We start from the raw sequence: 18,405 nt of genomic DNA on the forward strand, positions 1-18,405 counted from the left end.
CTGCTCAAGGAGGGGATGATCTGGGTGGGGCAGCTTTCCCTCTCATCTCCCTCAGCCTGTCTCTGAGCCCTGGGGCCAGCTGTCCCACTGAGGATTGAGGGACCCGAGCCAGCCCATCCTGAGCCCAGGCTGTGTGTCAGCTGTGTAGACGGATGCGTGTCGGAGCGGTGGGCAGCTGGCATGGGCCAGGGGCAGGCAGTGTCTCCTTCCCATTCCTTCCCTCCCTTCCTCCCAGAGGTAGCTCAGAGCAGCCTTCAACCCCTGCATCTCCAGATCCCTTGACCTGTGCCTCTTGTGTTCAGCTGGTGACCTTGGAGTTTCGCATGGATTCTACCTCCCATACCCTCTCCTGTAGCAGTTCCTGGATCAGGGGAGGGGTCGGACCCTTGTCTGTTTTTGGTCTTCTTCCTGTCCCGCACCAAGCCCACCCACCTTTGTATCCTCCATGTATGTGCTTGGAAGCAAGCCCATCCACAGGGAACCTATTAGCCAAATGGACCCAGGTAATGAACATTGAAGTAGAGATCCAGGATCCATAATAAACCTGTTCTGAAACCTGTCCCAAAGTCTGTGACTCTCTCACACTGAAACAGAAACAATAATAGCTTTCTGGACTGTGAAGTGACATGTGTCTCTACTTCCAATCTTGAAGGCATAGGTGCTGAGCCTGGACAGAAAAGGACCATGGCTCCCGTGGGCTGGGATCCACAGTAAGAACTCAGTGAAATCTGAATTCGAGGCATAGAATGAATAATTATTGTAGAGTGAATCCTCCCAAGTAGGGCTTATGCACATTGCAGAGGAAAAGCTTTTTCAAAGAGGTTCCTGAAAGAAAAATCTTTTTAAAAAATTTATTTTAATTCCAGTAGAGCTAACATACAGTGTTACATTCGTTTCAGGTGTACAAGAGAGTGATTCAGTAATTCTATATATTACTCAGTGGTCATCCAGAAAAGTGTCCTCTTAATCCGCTTCATCTATTTCACTCATCCCTCTATCCACCTCCTCTCTGGTAAGCATCCATTTGTTCTCTATTGTTAAGAGTTTGTATTTTGGTGTGTCTCCTTTTTCTCTTTTATTTATTTAGTTTTGTTTATTTTAAGTTCCGTATAAGAGTGACATCATATGGGATTTGTCTTTCTCTGACTGACTGATTTCAGTTAGGATAATACTCTCGAGCTCCATCCATGTGGCTGCAAATGGCAAGGTTTCATTCAAGCCTAGTAATACTCCATTGTGTGTGTGTGTGTGTGTGTGTGTGTGTGTGTGTGTGTGTGTGAATACACACATCTATCATCTCATTTGTCAATTTTTCTACAGACACTTGGGTTGCTTCCATATTGTGATATTGTAAATAATGGTGCAAGAAACATAGGGGTGCACGTATCCTTTTAAGTTGCTGTTTTTATAGTCTTTGGGCAAATACCAGTAGTGTGATTGTTGGATTGTAGGGTAGTTCTATATTTAATTTTTTGAGGAACCTTCATACTGTTTTCCACAGTGGCCACCACAGTTTGCATTCCCACCCACAGTTCGCGAGGATTCCCCTTTATCCACATCCTCCCAACGCCTGCTCTTTCTTGTGCTTTTGATGTTAGCCATTCTGACAGGTGTGAGGTAATACCTCATTGTCCTTTGGATTTACATTTTCCTGATGATGGGTGATGGTGAACATCTTTTCACGGGACTGTTGGCCATTTGTATTTCTTCTTTGGAGAAATGTCTCTTCATGTCTTCTGCCTATTTTTTAACTGAATTATTTGTTTTTTGGGGGTCGAGTAGTATCAGTTCTATGTTTTGGACACTATCCTTTTATTGCATATGATCTTTGCAAACATCTTCTCCCTTTGAGTAGGTTGTCTTATTATTTTTACGTTTTCATTGTTCTTCTGCTGTGTGGAAACTTTTTATTTTGCTCTATTCCCAATAGTTAATTTTTGCTTTCATTTCCTTTGCCTCAGGAGACAGTCTAGAAAAACGTTGGTATGGTCCATGTCAAGAAGTTACTGTCTTCCCTCCTGTAGAATTTTTGTGGATTTAGGTCTCATATTGAGGTCTTGAAACTGTTTTGTGTTTGTCTGTATTGTGTAAGAAAGCAGTCTAATTTCATTCTTTTGTGCGTAGCTGTCTAGTTTTCCCAACACCATTTGTTGTAGAGACTGTCCTTTTCCCTTTTGATATCATTGCTTGCCTTGTGGAAGATTCATGGACCACATAATTGTGGGTTTCTGTCTGAACTTGTATCCTGTTCCTTTGGTCGCTGTGTCTATTTTTGTGCCGTACTCTCTTGTTAGGATGACTGCAGCTTTGTAGTATAACCTGAAATCTGAAATTGTGAGTCCTCCAGCTTTGTTTTTCTTTTCCACATTGCACTGGCTGTTCAGTATCTTTAGTGGTTCCATACAAATGTTTAGGATTGTTTATTCGAGGTCTTTTATTCTTTAATTTAAATTCAATTAGCCAACTTACAGTACATCATTAGTTTCAGATGTAGTCTTCAATAAATTACCAGTCGTGTGGAACACCCAGTGCTCATTGTATCGTGTGACCTCCTTAATGCCACTCACCCAGTTACCCCCCCCCCAACTTCTCCTCCAGCAATCATCAGTTTGTTGCGATAGTTAAGAGTCTATCATGGGTTTTCTCCCTCTGATGACTTCCCTTTCTATTTTCCCTCCCTATGGTCTTCTTCCCTGTTTCTGATATTCCACATAGGAGTGAAAGCATATGATCATTGTCTTTCTTTCATTGGCTTATTCCACTCAGCATAATACCCTCCAGCTCCACCCAGGTCGGTGTGATGGTAAGTATTCATCCTTTCTGATGGCTGAGTAATATTCCATTATATATATGATCCACATCTTCTTTATCCATTCATCTGTCCATGGTCATCTGCACTCTTTCCACAGCTTGTCTATTATGGATATTGCTGCTATGAACACTGGGGTGCATGTGTCCCGTCTTCACTACCTCTGTCTCTTTGGGGTAAATCCCCAGTAGTGCAATTGCTGGGACATAGGGTAGCTTTATTTATAACGTCTTGAGGAAACTCCGTACCATTTTCCAGAGTGGCTGTACCGGACTGCATTCGCACAGGGGTGTAAGAGGGTTCCCGTTTCTCCACATCCTCTCCAACATGTATAGTTTCATGTCTTCTTATTTTTAGATATTCGGCCTCGTGTGATATGGCATCTATAGGGGTTTAGATTTGCATTTCCCTGAAGCCAAGTGATATGAAGCATTTATGCATGTATCTTTTGGTCACCAGTACATCGTCATCAGTGAAATGACTTCCCATTTTAATCCATCTCAAGACCTAAAGCTGGGTAAGGCACTGAAGCTGGATGATGCCATCGGTTGGAATTGTGGAGAATTTCAAAAGATCTCCATGGAGAGCAAGTTTAAAGGTCAGTGTGAAGCTACTAATTGGATCCGGGGAGATCTCTGAAAGTGGGGGTTCCCTGGGATGGGCTGAGGGGGGCCCTCCGATTTTCTTGCTATGAATCCTTTCTGCAGCCCCAAACGGACAGTTTCCTGCAGTGGGGCAGGCTGAGTCCTCTAGTCGTGCAGAGGTGAGCCCAATGCCTGGTACCTTGGAGGCAGGCAAACGGGGAGGGGACCCTCAGCAGAAGACCCAGGGTTAGGTTAGGCCTCAAGAGACAGCAGGTGCGAACTGCCCAGTGCTCAGAGAACTCCCAGGCCGACTGAGATGAGGGCACAAGGGCGGGTGAGTGTGAGCCTTGGGGTTTGATCCGGAAGGGCTCACAAAGGTCGGGGTTCACCAGCAGGGGCTCTGAGGGGGTGTCCCAGTTCTCTTGCCCTGAATGCTCTATTGTGCCCCAAAACGGTACAGTTTCCTGTGGGCTGCAGGCTGAGTCCTACGGTGGGGCTTGGGTGTCCCCAATCCCCCGGAGTTGGGCGCCAGGATCCTGGGGAGGGGCCCCTCTGTGGCCAAACTAGGGTAAGGGTTAGGGTCCAGGGGCCCGGCAGGGCCAATCTAGCAAGCTGTGCGGCGAGCTCCGTGGAGGGCTGAGATGAGGCCATGGGGGAGGGTGAGCATGGGCCTCAGGGTTGGGGCACGGGGGTTGCCAAAGGTGGGGACGGGCTCCGGGGGCCTCCCCACGTTCTCGTGCCCTGTATGCTCTGTAGCGCCCCAAGGGGCACGGTTTCCTGTGGACTGGCAAGCTGAGTCCTGAGGCGGGGCACAGGTATCCCAATTCCCCGGGGCTGCGGTGTAAGGCTCCTGGGGAGGCCGCCAAACCCGCGGCTGACCTAGGGTTAGGGTTAGGCCCCAGGAGCCCCGCAGGCCCGATCTGCTGGCTGTATGGTGAGCTACACAGGCTGAGGTGAGGGTGTGGGGAGGGTGAGCGTGGGCCTCAGGGTTGGGGTGCGGGAGGCTGCCAAAGTTCACTGGGGGCTCAGGGGGGCCCTCCTGGTTCTCCCGCCCTGAATGCTCTATGGCCTCCCAAGGGGCACGGTTTCCTGCAGGGTGGCAGACTGAGTCCTGCGGTGGGGCTCAGGTGTCCCGAATCCCCGCGGCTGCGGCTCCAGGCTCCTGGGGAGGGGCCCCTCCACAGATGAACTAGGGTTAGGGTTGGGGCCCAGGAACCCCGCAGGCCAGATCTGCCCGCTATGTGGCGAGCTCTGCCACGGGTTGAGGTGAGGGTACGGGGTGGGGTGAGCATGGGCATCAAGGTTGGGGCTTAGGGATCGCTGAAGTTCTCCGGGGGCTCTGGGGGCCCTCCCGGTTCTCCCACCCTGAATGCTCTACAGCCTCCCAAGAGGCACGGTTTCCTGTGGGGTCGCAGGCTTTGTCCTGCAGTGGGGCTCAGGTGTCCCCAGTCCCCGGGGCTGCGGCACCGGGCCCCGGGGGAGGAGCCCTCCCTAGCTGACCTAGGGTCAGCACTAGGCCCCAGGAACCGGGCAGGACTGATCTGCCAGCTCTGCGACGAGCTTGGTGGCAGGCTGAAGGGAAGGTGCGGGGCGGGATGAGCGTGGGCCTCAGAGTTGGGGTGTAGGGGGCCGCCGAGGATCGCTGGGTGCTCAGGGGGGCCCTACTAGTTCTCCTGCACGGGATGCTCTGCGGCGCCCCAAGGGGCATGGTTTCCTGAGGGGTGGAAGGCTGAGTCCCGTGGTGGGGCTCAGGTGTACCCAATCCCCGGGGTTAGGGTACGGATTAGGGTACGGGTTAGGGTTAGTGTACGGGTTACGGTTAGTGTTCGGGTGAGGGTAGGGGTTAGGGTTAGGGTAAGGTGAGGTTACGGGTTAGGGTTGGCTTTAGGGGTTACAGGTTAGGGGTTATGGGTTACGGTACGGATTAGGGTTTAGGGTACAGGTTAGGGTTTAAGGTTTGGGTTTAGTGTACGGGTTAGGGTTAGGGTACGGGTTAGGGTATGGGTTAGGGTTAGGGTACAGGTTAGGGTACGTGTTAGGGTACAGTTTAGGGACGGGTTAGGGTACGGTTTAGGGTGCAGGTTAGGGTTAAGATATGGGTTAAGGTTAGGGTATGCGTTAGGGTTACGGTACGGGTTAGGTTACGGTTTAGGATTAGGGTTAGGGTACGGGTTAGGGTTAGGGTATGGATTAGGGTATGGGTTAGGGTTAGGGTATGGGTTATCGTTAGGGTTACGTTTTGTGTTAGGGATAGGGTACGGGTTTGGGTTTGAGTGTGGTTTAGGGTATGGGTTAGGATACGGGTTAGGTTTAGGTTAGGGTTAGGGTTAGGGTACGGTTTAGGGAACGGGTTAGGTTTAGGGTACGGTTTAGGGTTAGGGTATGGGTTAGGGTACAGGTTAAGTTACTAGTTAGGGTTAGGGTTCGGATTAGGGTATGGGTTAGGGTCCAGGTTAGGGATAGGGTACGGGTTAGGGTAAGTGTTAAGGTACGGGATAGGCTGCGGGTTAGTGTTAAGGCAGGGTACTGGTTAGGGTTAGGGTTTAGGGTTAGGGTTAGTATACGGGTAGTGTTAGGCTACAGGTTAGTGTACGGGTTAGGGTTAGGGTACGGGTTAGGTTCAGGGTTTAGGGTTTAGGGTTAGGGTACGAGTTAGGGGACGGTTTAGGGATAGTGTTAGGGTATGGGTTTGGGTTAGGGTTAGGGTACGGATTAGGGTACGTGTTAGGGTTAGGGTACAGGATAGGGTATGTGTTAGGGTTAGAATACGGGTTAGGGTACAGGTTAGGGTACGGTTTAGGGTTAGGGTAAGGTTTAGGGTACGGGTTAGGGTTAGGGTACGGGTTATGGGTAGGTTTAGGGGAAGGTGTAGGGTTGAGGGTAGGGTTAGGTTTAGGGGTTAGTGTTAAGGTTAGGGTTTAGGGTTTAGGTTTAGAGTTAGGGTTAGGGTTAGACCCCAGGAGGCCAGCAGGCCTGATCTGCCAGCTCTGCGGTGAGTGGTGGGAAGGGCTGAGGTGAGGGCGCTGGCGATGGGAGCGTGGGTCTCAGCGTTTTGGCGTGGGGGGCCTTCGAAGGTCGTCGGTGGCTCGGAGGGCCCTGCCCGTTCTCCCACCCTGAATGAATGGCGGTACCCCTAGCGGCTCGGGTGCCAGCGGGGCAGCAGGGTGAGTTCGGTGCTGAGGCTCGGGGGTCCCCAATCCCCAGTGTTCAGCGCCAGTCTCCTTGAGAGGGGCCCCTCGGGGGCCGAACTAGGGTTAGGGATTGCCCCCAGGAGGCTGACAGGCCCGATCCGCCAGCTGTGCAGTGAGCGGAGGGGCGGGCCGAGGTGAGGGCGCTGGCGAGTGGGAGCATGGGCCAAAGCATTTTGACTCAGGGGCATTCAGAGTTTGCCAGGGTCTCGGAGGGCCCTGCCTGTTCCTCCGCCCTGAATGACTGGTGGCGCCCCTAGCGGCCCAGGTGGCAGCAGGGCGGCAGGGTGAGTCTGGTGCTGGGGCGCGGGGGTCGCCAATCCCCGGCTTTGTGGTGCAGGCCCTTTGGGAGGGGCCCCTCGGGGGCTGACCTAGGGTTAGGGTTAGCCCCCAGAAGGCCGGCAGGCCCTATCTGCCCACTGTGCGTCGAGCGGAGGGGCGGGCCCTGGTGAGGGCGCTGGTGAGCGGGAGCCTGGGCCCAAGCGTTTTGGCGCGGGGGCCCTTTGAAGGACGCTGGGGGCTCGGATCGCCCTGCACGGTCCTCCACCCTGAATGACCAGTGGCGCCACTGGCGGCCCGGGTGGTTGCGGGGCGGCAGGGTAAGTCCGGCACTGGGGCTCGGGGGTCACAAATCCCCAGCGTTGTGGCGCCAGGCCCCTTGGAAGGGGCCACTTGGGGGCCGACCTAGGGTTAGGGTTAGCCCCCAGAAGGCCGGCAGGCCCGATCCGCTGCTGTGCGGCGAGCGGATGGGCGGGCCGAGGTGAGGGCGCTGGCGAGCGGGAGCGTGGGCCCCAGCGTTTTGGCACAGGCTGCTATCGAAAGTCGCCGAGGGCTCAGAGGGCCCTGCCCATTCTCCCGCCCTGAACGATCAGCGGCACCCTAGGGGCCCGGGTGTCGGCGGGGCATAAGAGTGAGTCCAGCGTTGCGACTCGGTGGTCCCCAATCCCCGGCGTTGCGGCGCCAGGCCCCTTGGGAGGGGCCCCTCGTGGGCCGACCTAGGGTTAGGGTTAGCCCCCAGGAGGCTGGTAGGCCCGATCCGCTGCTGTGCGGGGAGCGGATGGGCGGGCCGAGGTGAGGGCACTGGCGAGCGAAAGCGTGGGCCCTGGCGTTTTGGCACAACGGGCCTTTGAAGATTACCGGGGCCTCGGAGGGCCCTGCCTGTTCTCCCGCCCTGAATGAAAGGCAGCACCCCTAGCTGCCTGAGTGGCGGCGGGGCTGCAGGGTGAGTCCGACGCTGGGGCTCGGTCGTCCCCAATCCCCAGCGTTGTGGCGCCAGGTCCCTTGGGAGGGACGCCTCGGGGGCCGACCTAGGGTTAGGGTTAGCCCCCAGGAGGTCGGCAGGCCTGATCTGCCGGCTGTGCAGCAAGCGGAGGGGTGGGCCAAGGTGAGGGCGCTGGCGAGAGGGAGTGTGGGCCCAAGCGTTTTGAAGTGGGAGGCCTTCAAACGTCGCTGGGGGCTCGAAGGGCCCTGTCCCTCCTCCCGCCCTGAATGACTGGAGGCGCCCCTAGCGGCCTGAGTGGCGGCGGGGCAGCAGGGTGAATCTGGCGCTGAGGCTCAGGGGTCCCCAATGCCAGGCGTTGCGGCTCCAGGCCCCTTGGGAGGGGCCCTTCCGGGGCTGACCTAAGGTAAAAGTTAGCCCCTGGAGGCTGGCAGGCACGATCTGCCATCTGTGGCGAGCGGAGGCGAGGTCGAAGATCAGGGATCTGATGAGCGGGAGAGTGGGCCCCAGCGTTTTGGCGCTGGGGGCCTTCGAAGGTCACCGGGGCAGGGAGGGCCCTGCCTGTTCTCCCACCCTGAATGATCGGTGGTGCCCTAGCGGCCCGGTGTTGGTGGGGTGGAAGGGTGAGTCCAGCGTTGCGACTCGGGGGTCCCCAATCCCTGGCGTTCCGCGGCAGTCCCTTTGGGAGGGGCCCCTCGGGGGCCAACCTAGGGTTAGAGTTAGCCCCCAGGAGGCCGGCAGGCTCAATCCACCGGCTCTGCGGCGAATGGAGGGGTGAGCCAAGATGAGGTCGCTGGTGAGTGGGAGCGTGGGCCCCAACATTTTGGCTTGGGGGGCCTTCGAAGGTCACAGGGCCTCGGAGGGCCCTGCCCGTTCTCCCGCCATGAAGGACCGGCGACGCCCCTAGTGCCCCGGGTGGCGGCGGGGTGGCAGGGTCAGTCCGGCGCTGGGGCTCGGGGGTCTCCAATCCCCAGCGTTGCAGCGCCAGGCCCTTTGGGAGGGACCCCTCGGGGACTGTCCTAAGGTTAGGTTAGCCCCCAGGAGGCCGGCAGACCCGATCCGCTGGCTGTGCGGTGAGCGGAGGGATGGACCGTGGTAGGGCGCAGTCGAATGGTAGCGTGGTATCCAGCATTTTGGCGTGGGGGGCCTTCGTATTTCACCAGGGGCTCGGAGGGCCCTACCGGTTATCCCGCCCTGAATGACCGGCGGCGCCCCTAGCGGCCTGCGTGGCGGCGGGGCGGCAGGGTGAGCCCGGCGCTGCGGCTTGCAGGTCCCCAATCCATGGCGTTGCGGCACCAGGCCTCTTGGGAGAGGCCACTCTGGGGCCCACCTAGGGTTAGGGTTATCCCCGAGGAGCCTGGCAGGCTGGATCCGCCAGCTGTGCGGCTAGAGTAGGGGGGCAGGCCGAGGTGAGGGCGCTGGAGAGCAGGAGCGTGGGCCTCAGCGTTTTGGTGCGGGGGACCTACGAACGTCGCCGGGGGCTCGGAGGGCCCTGCCCGTTCCCCCACCCTAAATGACCGGCGGCGCCCCAAGTGGCCTGGGTGGTGGCGGAGCGGCAGGTTGAGTACATTGCTGGGGCTCAGGGGTCCCCATCCCGGGCCTTGCGGGGCCACGCCCCTTGGGAGTGGACCCTCAGGGACTGACCTAGGGTATGTGTTAGCACCCAGGAAGCCAGCAGACCCGATCTGCCCCTGTGCAGCGAGCGGAGGGGTGGGCTGAGGTGAGAGCGCTGGCGAGCGGGAGCGTAGTACCCAGCGTTTTGGCACGGGGGGCCTTGGAAGGTCTCCAGGGCCTAGTTGGGCCTTACCCGTTCTCCTGCCCTGAATGACCGGCGGCGCCCCTAGGGGCCCAGGTGGTGGTGGGGCGGCATGGTGAGTCCGGCGCTGTGGCTCCGGAATCCCCAATCCCAGGCGTTGCAGCGCCAGGCCCCTAGGATGGGCCCCTCGGGGGGAAAACCTAGGGTTAGGGTTACCCTCCAGGAGGCGGCAGGCTCAATCCGCCGCCTGTGCGGCGAGTGGAGGGGTGGGCCGAGGTCAGGTCGCTGGAGAGCAGGAGCGTGGGCCCCAGCGTTTTGGCTCTGGGGGCCTTCGAAGGTCACTGGGGGCTCGGAGGGCCCTGCCCGTTCTCCTGACCTGAATGACTGACGGCGCCCCTAGCGGCCCGGGTGGCAGCGGGGCAGCAGGGTGAGTCCGGCGTTATGGTTCGGGGATCCCCAATCCCCAGCGTTGCGGCGCCAGGCCCCTTGGAGGGAACCCTCTGGGGCCGACCTAGGGTTAGAGTTAGCCCCCAGGAGGCCGGAAGTCCCGATCCGCCGGCTGTGCGGTGAGCGGAGAGGCGGGCCGAGTTGAGGGCACTGTCGAGCGTGAGCATCGGCCCCAGCGTTTTGGCGCGGATGGCATTCGAAAGACGCCGGAGTCTTGAGGGCCCTGCCGGATCTCCCACCGTGAATGACCGGCGACGCCCCAGCAGGCCCGGTGTCGGCTTGGCGGCAGGGTGAGTCCGGCGCTGCAGCTCAGGGGTCTCCAATCCCCTGCGTTTGGCGCCAAGCCACTTGGGAAGGGCCCCTTGGGGGCCGACCTAGGGTCAGGCTTAGCCCCCAGGAGGCCGGCAGGCCCGATCCCTCTGCTGTTCCACGAGCGGAGGGGCAAGCCGATGTGAGGGCGCTGGCGAGGGAAGCGTAGGCCCAAGCATTTGGCGGGGGGGCCTTAGAAGGTCGCCGGGCCTTGGAGGGCCCTGCCAGTTCTCCCGCCATGAATGATCAGCAGCTCCCCTAGCGGCCCGGGTGACGGCGGGGCGGCAGGATGAGTCCGGCGCTGGGGCTCGGGGGTCCCCATCCCCAGCGTTGCAGCGCCAGGCCCCTTGGGAGGGGCCCCTCAGGGGCCGACCTAGGGTAAAGGTTAGCCCCTGGAGGCCGGCAGGCACGATCCGCCGTCTGGGGCGAGCGGAGGCGCGGTCGAAGATCAGGGCTCTGGCGAGCGGGAGAGTGGGCCCCAGCTTTTTGGCGCTGGGGGCCTTCGAAGGTTACCGGGGCAGGGAGGGCCCTGCCTGTTCTCCCGCCCTGAATGATCGGCGGTGCCCTAGTGGCCCGGGTGTCGGCGGGGCGCAAGGGTGAGTCCAGCATTGCGACTCGGGGGTCCCCAATCCCCGGCGTTCGGCGGCAGTCTCTTTGGGAGGGGCCCCTCAGGGGCCGACCTAGGGTTAGGGTTAGCCCCCAGGAGGCCGGCAGCCCCGATTTGCCAGCTGTGCAGCGAGCGGAGGGCGGGCGAAGTGAGGGCGCAGGTTAGCGGGAGCATGGGCCCCATCGTTTTGGCACGGGGGTCCTCTGAAAGTCGCTGGGGGCTCCTAGGGCCCTGCCCGTTCTCCCGCCCTGAATGACCAGCAGTGCCCCTAGCGGCCTGGGTGGCGGCAGTGCGGCAGGGTGAGTCCGGCGCTGTGGCTCAGAGGTCCACAATCCCCAGCATTCCCGCGCCAGACCCCTTGGGAGTGGCCCCTCTTGGGCCGATCTTGGGTTAGGGTTAGCTCCTAGGAGGCCGGCAGGCCCGATACGCCGGCTAGATGGCGAGCGGAGGGATGGGCTGAAGTAAAGGCGCTGGTGAGCGGGAGCGTGGGCCCCCGCGATTTGGCGCGGGGGGCCTTCAAAGTTAACTGGGGGCTCAGAGGGCCCTGCCCCTTCTCCCGCCCTGAATGACCGGCGGCACACCTAGCGGCCCGGGTGGTGGCACGGCGGCAGGGTTAGTCCGGTGTGAGGCTCGAGGGTCCCCAATCCCCAGCGTTGCAGCGCCAGGCTCCTTGGGATGGGTCCCTCTGGGGCTGGCCTAGGGTTAGGGTTAGCCTCCAGGAGGCCAGCAGGCCCGATCCGCGGCTGTGCGGCTCTCAGAGTGTTGGGCTGAGGTGAGGGCGCTGGCGAGCCTGAGCAATAGCCCAAGCTTGTTTGTGCGGGTGCCTTCGAAGGTCGGGGGCGGCTTGGAGGGCCCTGCCCTTTCTCCCGCCCTGAATGACCGGCGGCGCCCCTAGTGGCTTGGGTGGCGGAGGGGCAGCAGGGTGAGTCCCGCGCTGGGGCTCTGGGGTCCCCAATCCCTGGCATTGTGGTGCCAGGCCCCTTGGGAGGGGCCTCTCGGGGGCCAACCTAGGGTCAGGGTTAGCCCCCAGGAGGCTGGCAGGCCCGAACCGCCGGCTGTGCGCCAAGTGGAGCACAGGCCCAGGTGAACGCGCTGGCAAACCGGAGCGTGGGCCCCAGCGTTTTGGTGCCGGGGGCCTTTGAAAGTCGCCGTGGGCATGGTGAGCCTTGCCCGTTCTCCCGCCCTGAATGAACGGCGGTACCCCTAGGGGCTCGTGTGCCAGCGGTGCGGCAGGGTGAGTCCGGTGCTGTGGCTCGGGGGTCCCCAATCCCTGGCGTTGTGGCAGCAGGCCCCTTTGGAGGGGCCCCTCTGGGGCCGACCTAGGGTTAGAGTTAGCCCCCAGGAGGCTGGCAGGCCCGATCCGCCAGCTGTGCGGAGAGCGCAGAGCGGAGGGGCGGGCCGAGGTGAGGGTGCTGGCAAGCTCCAGCGTGGGCCCCAGTGTTTTGGCGCAGATGGCCTTCAAAATTCACCAGAGACTTGAGGGCTCTGCCCGTTCTCCCACCCTGAATGACCAGCGACGCACCAGCGGGCCCGATGTTGGTGGGGAGGCAGGGTGAGTCCGGCACTCACGTAGCCGTGAGTTGAAAGATGGCTTTGATACAATTTTTTTTTAAGTTTTTTTTAATATTATGTTAGTCACCATACAGTACATCCCGGGTTTCCAATGTAAAGTTCGATGATTCATTAGTTGCGTATGACACCCAAGGCACCATGCAATATGTGCCCTCCTTACTACCCATCACCAGTCTATCCCAATCCCCCACCGCAATCCTCTCTGAAGCCCTCAGTTCGTTTCTCAGAGTCCATGGTCTCTCATGCTTCATTCCCCCTTCTGATTACCCCCCTTTCTTTATCCCTTTCTTCCCCTACCGATCTTCCGAGGTCTTATGTTCCATAGATGAGAGAAATCATATGATAATTGTCTTTCTCTGCTTGACTTATTTCACTTAGCATTATCTCCTCCAGTGCCGTCCATGTTGCAGCAAATGTTGAGAACTCGTTCTTTCTGTTACCTGAGTAATATGCCATTGTATATATGGACCACAACTTCTTACTCCAGTCATCTCTTGAAGGGCATGTCGGTTCCTTCCACGATTTAGCTATTGCTGACATTGCTGCTATGAACATTGGGGTGCATATGGCCCTTCTCTTCACCACGTCTGTATCTTTGAGGTAAATACCCAGTAGTGCAATGGCTGGATCATAGGGTAGCTCACTTTTTAACTTTATAAGGGACCTCCACACTGTTTTCCAGAGTGGCTATACCAACTTGCATTCCCACCAACAGAGTGGGAAGGATCCCCTTTCTCCACATCCTCTCCAACAATTGTTGTTTCTTGCCTTGTCAATTTTTGCCATTCTAACTGGCATAAGGTATTATCTCAGTGTGGTTTTGATTTGAATTTCCCTGATGGCTAATGATTTTGAACATTTTTTCATGTGTCTGTTAGCCATTTGTACATCTTCATTGGAAAAGTGTCTGTTCACATCTTCTGCCCATATTATAATTTGCTTATTTTTTTCTTGTGTATTGAGTTTGAGGAGTTCTTTGTAGATCTTGAATACCAGTCTTTTATCTATAGTGTCATTTACAAATAAATTCTCCCATTCCGTGGGCTGGTGCTTAGTTTTTTTTTACTGTTTCCTTGGCAGTGCAGAAGCTTTTTGTCTTGATGAAGCCCCACAAATTCGTTTTATCTTCTCTCTTGCCTTTGGATATGTGTCATGAAAAAGTTTACTTTGGCCGATGTCGTGGAGGTTGCTGCCTATGTTCTCCTCTAGGATTTTGATGGATTCCTGTCTCACTTCGAGGTCTTTCATCCATTTGGAGTTTATTTTTGTGTATGGTGTGAGTGAGTGGTCATGTTTCATTCTTTTGCATGTAGCTGTCCAATTTTCCCAGCACCATTTATTGAAGAGACTGTCTTTTTCCCACCGGATGTTTTTTCCTGCTTTATCAAAGATTAGTTGCCCAAAGAGCTGAAGGTCCATTTCTGGGTTCTCTATTCTGTTCCATTGGTCTATGTGTCTGTTCTTGTACATGCTGTCTTTGTGATCACAGCTTTGTAGTACAGCTCGAAATCCGGCATTATGATGCCCTCAGCTTTGTTTTTCCTTATCAACAGTTCCTTGGAGATTTGGGGCCTTTTCTGGTTCCATACAAATTTAAGGACTATTTGTTCCAGTTCTTTGAAAAATGTCATCGGTATTTTGATCAGGATAGCATTGAATGTGTAGATTGCTCTGGATAGCATGGACATTTTAACTATGTTAGTTCTTCTGATCCATGAGCATGGAATATTATTCCATCTTTTCTTGTCTTCCTCAATGTCTTTCAAGAGTGATTTGTAGTTTTAGAATACAGATCCTTTAAGTCTCGGTTAACTTAATGCAAAGGTAACATATGGTTTTTGGTGCTCTTGCAAAAGGGATGGATTCCCTAATTTCTCTTTCTTCAGTCGCATTATTTGTTTATAGAAATGCAACTGATTTCTGAGCATTGATTTTGTATCCTGCCACATTGTTCTTTCTTAAAGACTGGTTAATGGCCCTTTCCTTATGCTTTCATTCCCACTCGGAAACATGCATCCATCATCGTGACAGACGTTAGGATTCGGAGGACCCTTTCCATACCCTCTTCTTACTGAGAGTTACGTCTATGGCAGTTTAATTAATGTTCAACACACATACTGGGAAACACTGGTGCCTTCACTAATCGATGTTGCTGTCTCTCTGCACAAACTTGGTTCGCTGAATTAAATAATGGCACTTTCTTTTCCTTTTCACAAAACCTTTTCAAACGGCTTTCCTCCTCATGACAGATGTGAGTTGAGAGATGCTTTCTGTGTAGTGTTCTTAAGTAGTTAAACGAAGGGCATTATCTTGATGCTTGCAGACCCCATTTTGCACAATGCTCCCAATCCATGACACCAGATGTGAGGTGCAAGATGCTTTTATATAGAGTGTTCTCTCCTAGCGTAAAGCAGGTGACACCTTACTTATGCATTCATGGACACTTTTGAAAAACTTGCCACCTTCCTAAGAGAAGACTTGACTTGGACAATGGTGTCTATTCGGTGTTCTGACTGAGATTTGTGAAAATTGCCCTTAAGGTTCATCACACTTTTTGGAAAACTTGGGTGTGTTCATCGGTCCTGATGTTGGTTTGATGTTGCCTTCTATCAACTTCTTCTCACAACTACTTAGATAGGACCTCTCCTTCTGCTTTCACTTGCACTTCTGCAAGTACTTCTTCTTCATTACAGAAGATGTGAGTTGGAAGATCTTTTCCCAAGGGTGTCCTTACCTGAGCATACAGCATGTTCCTTACGTTTTCATACACACTTTTGGAACATCCATCCATCCTCATGAACGTAGATATGATTTGGAATGTTGTCTCTAGATGGTGCTCTTTCACATCTATGGCAGTTCCCTTAAGGTTCAACACATGTAATGGGAAACCCTGCTCTCTTCACTGATCAATGTTGCCGTCTCTCTACCCAAACTTGGTTCTCTGAACTGACTGATGGCACTTTCTTTTCGTGTTCACACAACATTTTCTAATGGCTTTCCTCCTTTTCTTTGGAAATTTTGTTTGGAAATTTTAATATGCCTTTCTTAATATTTGATAGAGCAGACAAAACTCGGTCACAACTATGACCTAATTGACGTCTATGGAACATTCGATAATAAGTGCAGAATACATTATTTTCCAGCGGTCATAGACTATTTACCCAAACAGATGATATGTTGGACCATGAATCATGTCTACATTTTAAAATACTGAAAATAACTAGATTCTATTCTTAGGCCTCCAAGGAATAGAGCCCTAGTCCTCATCAAAAGAAGACCAGGCAGTCCCTCTATGTTTAAAAATTCAATGTAACTTTGCTGCATATCTTAAGGGTCAGAGAGGGGATCGCAGTGGATATTTGCCACCTTTTCTACATCAGGGCTCACACACAATGGCCCTTTGTCTCTGAAGAACACTGACTATCCTAACGTAGACAGGAGTTAAGCCTCCTATCAGAGTTCTGCATGTGCCAGCCACACCTGGCAGTCTTGGCCTGGGCCCACCACCACCTCCCTCCAGCTTTCCTTCTTGGTGGCATTGAGTTAAGGGAGTCAACATAGCCATATGGAGATGGGAGCTCCCCTCTCCTAGTGATGATGGTGCTATTGTCCCCACCAGTCTATCAACATGATTTCTGAGAGAATTACGACACAACAGCAGCTTCTTGACCTTCCTTAAGGTTTAAAAATCATCTTGTGAGTCATCTTTTCAAAAAACGGTTTCACCATGTGTCCTTTTCTCTGGAAAAGAAATAGACCCAATGGTAATTATGGCTCCTGAGCACCTGCTCTTGGGAGATTGCATAGTGGCTCTGTTTAGCATTCTCCCTCTTAAACTTCTCAACTAGGGTGTATATAGAATGAGTCCTATTTCCTAGATGGATAGACAAGGGCTCAGAGATTATATGAATTACAGAGGATTTTAGTGTCAGAAACCTAAGTGGGATCTCCAAACTGACTCCAAAACCCTTGTTCTTCCATACAGGGTACCATTTCGCTCTTACCTCTGGTCTTGTTGATCTGGAAACCTAGGAAGTATTAGGATTTTCTTGTTGTGTGGCCAAATGGAACGAATTCGGCTGCCTTTTCACCTCTGCCCATCATGACCATGAAGATAATTATCTCAGTGGAGGACCTTTGAGTAAGAGACTTAAAGATCCCTTAGAATAGAGATACTATACTATTTTTCTGATATTAAAGTGCCTGAAAGAACTATCCTTTTTTAATTGATGGAAGCTCTTGGTGAAAAGGTCGGAAAGACTATTTGAAAACACTCAGCCTCTTCTACAGAGTGAGACAATGCCTCTAAAGATTGCTAAAATATTCCCTTACCTCTGATTATTTACTTCCCAACTATCGCAGTGTTTCTATGTTAGGATTACGATTTCCATGAGGCAAAAGTTGCGGAGAAAGAACTTAGTGTATCCAGGGGCACTTTCGTATTGTGACAGTGAGCTATTCTGTTGTATTCTGTAGTCCAAGGGAATGGTGCCAGACATCTCTAAGATGTCTAAAATTCTGACTGTAAATGATCTCTATGCTTCAGAGATTTGGGCAGGACAAGGGAGGAGTCCAGAGACCGTAAACGCCTCTGTTACCTGTGTTGACCATGGAGCAGGTAACCTTCTGTAGGGGTCCTTTTGATGTCTCTGAGCTATGGGAAAGGTGCTTTCATCTCAAGCTCCTCCATTTGGTAGTGGTGATAAGGATAAGAGTAATTTTTATCTCATACCATCTGTGGACCCTGATCTTGACTTCCTAGGGAAACCCTCCTTTATCATTTCACCCAGCTCAAAATGACCGGGCAAACCCTCAAAGCATGGGCCCTATTTCTGCCCCCAGCACATATTGTCCATCTGTTTCAAAAAGAAAAAAGAGAACAAAAAAATGCCCTTGCCAACATCAAGGTGAGAACACAAAAGAACCTCTCTGTCCCCCGTAAGATTAAAGTCATACCGACTTGTACATACTGAAAAGATAAGTCTGTCACTTTCTGGAATCTTCTGCCTCATCGTGATGGGTAACTGTACCTAACACAAAACAGAACAAATATATAACCCTGCCCTAAATGTTCCTTCCCTGGAGCACTCCCTTCTTTGTGAAGACTGTGTCTCCCAGGCATCTGACCTGACTTGGGTTTGAATAAAACTCTCTTCATTTCTCTCTAAAATGTTTTAAAATGTTCCTTCCTTTAGTGTTGACAATAACACTATGTTTTCTTTTCAAGTGAAAAATAAATGTTCCTGGTTCACAACCGTGACAGCACAGAAGGCCGGCTGTTCCTCCTGGCCCCTACCCTGCAGAACCAAGCATGTGTATATAGATTCCAGCACAAATGGGCTCATCCTAGAAGGATGCTTTGAAGGTCTGAGAAGCACTATCCACTCCATGGGTGAGACAAGAAGGCAAAGCTATTCCCGCTTGGAGCATTCCTTTTGGGGCTTAAAATTGCCTTGGACATGCATGAAAGCATTGCCATTTCCTAAAGCCCAAAGCTGGAACAGTCTGAGAGCAGCTGACCTAGCCAGAAGCCAGGCACACACCTGTAGGAAGGGTTGGTGCAGAAGGGAAGGGGCAGGGCTCTGAGGGTGGTCTGCAGCTAGAGGGGTCCGCGAAAGGGGCCGTGTGTGTGTGTGTGTGTGTGTGTGTGTGTGAGATTGCAGCCCTGCCCATGATCCCCGTCATGCCTGCTCAGGGCGTTTAGCCAAGGAGGTGCCTCCTGGACCTCTGCACTCCCAGAGTTGTGAGTCATGGGGCCGGTTGCCTGGCATTCAAGGAGTTGGAAGCATCATACTCCCCAAGCAATCACCCCATGGGGGTGGAGCTACGTCTCTGTGGGCAAACCCAGAGCAGACCTAGGATGCAGACTAGGAACCAGGGAAGGGGAGCTCTGAGAGATTCAACGTGTGGAGTT

The 18,405-nt window shown here is 54.1% G+C and overlaps 1 long non-coding RNA gene across 1 annotated transcript; it reads left to right on the top strand.

Annotated features, from left to right (window-relative positions):
- The first annotated feature begins 934 nt into the window (after positions 1-934).
- LOC130543371 (uncharacterized) lies at positions 935-17,883 on the top strand. The gene is made up of 3 exons (XR_008958693.1): positions 935-1,012; positions 3,269-3,407; positions 17,719-17,883. It is a non-coding gene; the product is annotated as an uncharacterized LOC130543371 (long non-coding RNA).
- The last annotated feature ends 522 nt before the right edge of the window (positions 17,884-18,405 follow it).

Source organism: Ursus arctos, unplaced genomic scaffold, assembly GCF_023065955.2.
Source record: "Ursus arctos isolate Adak ecotype North America unplaced genomic scaffold, UrsArc2.0 scaffold_11, whole genome shotgun sequence".
Classification (NCBI taxonomy): domain Eukaryota; kingdom Metazoa; phylum Chordata; class Mammalia; order Carnivora; family Ursidae; genus Ursus; species Ursus arctos.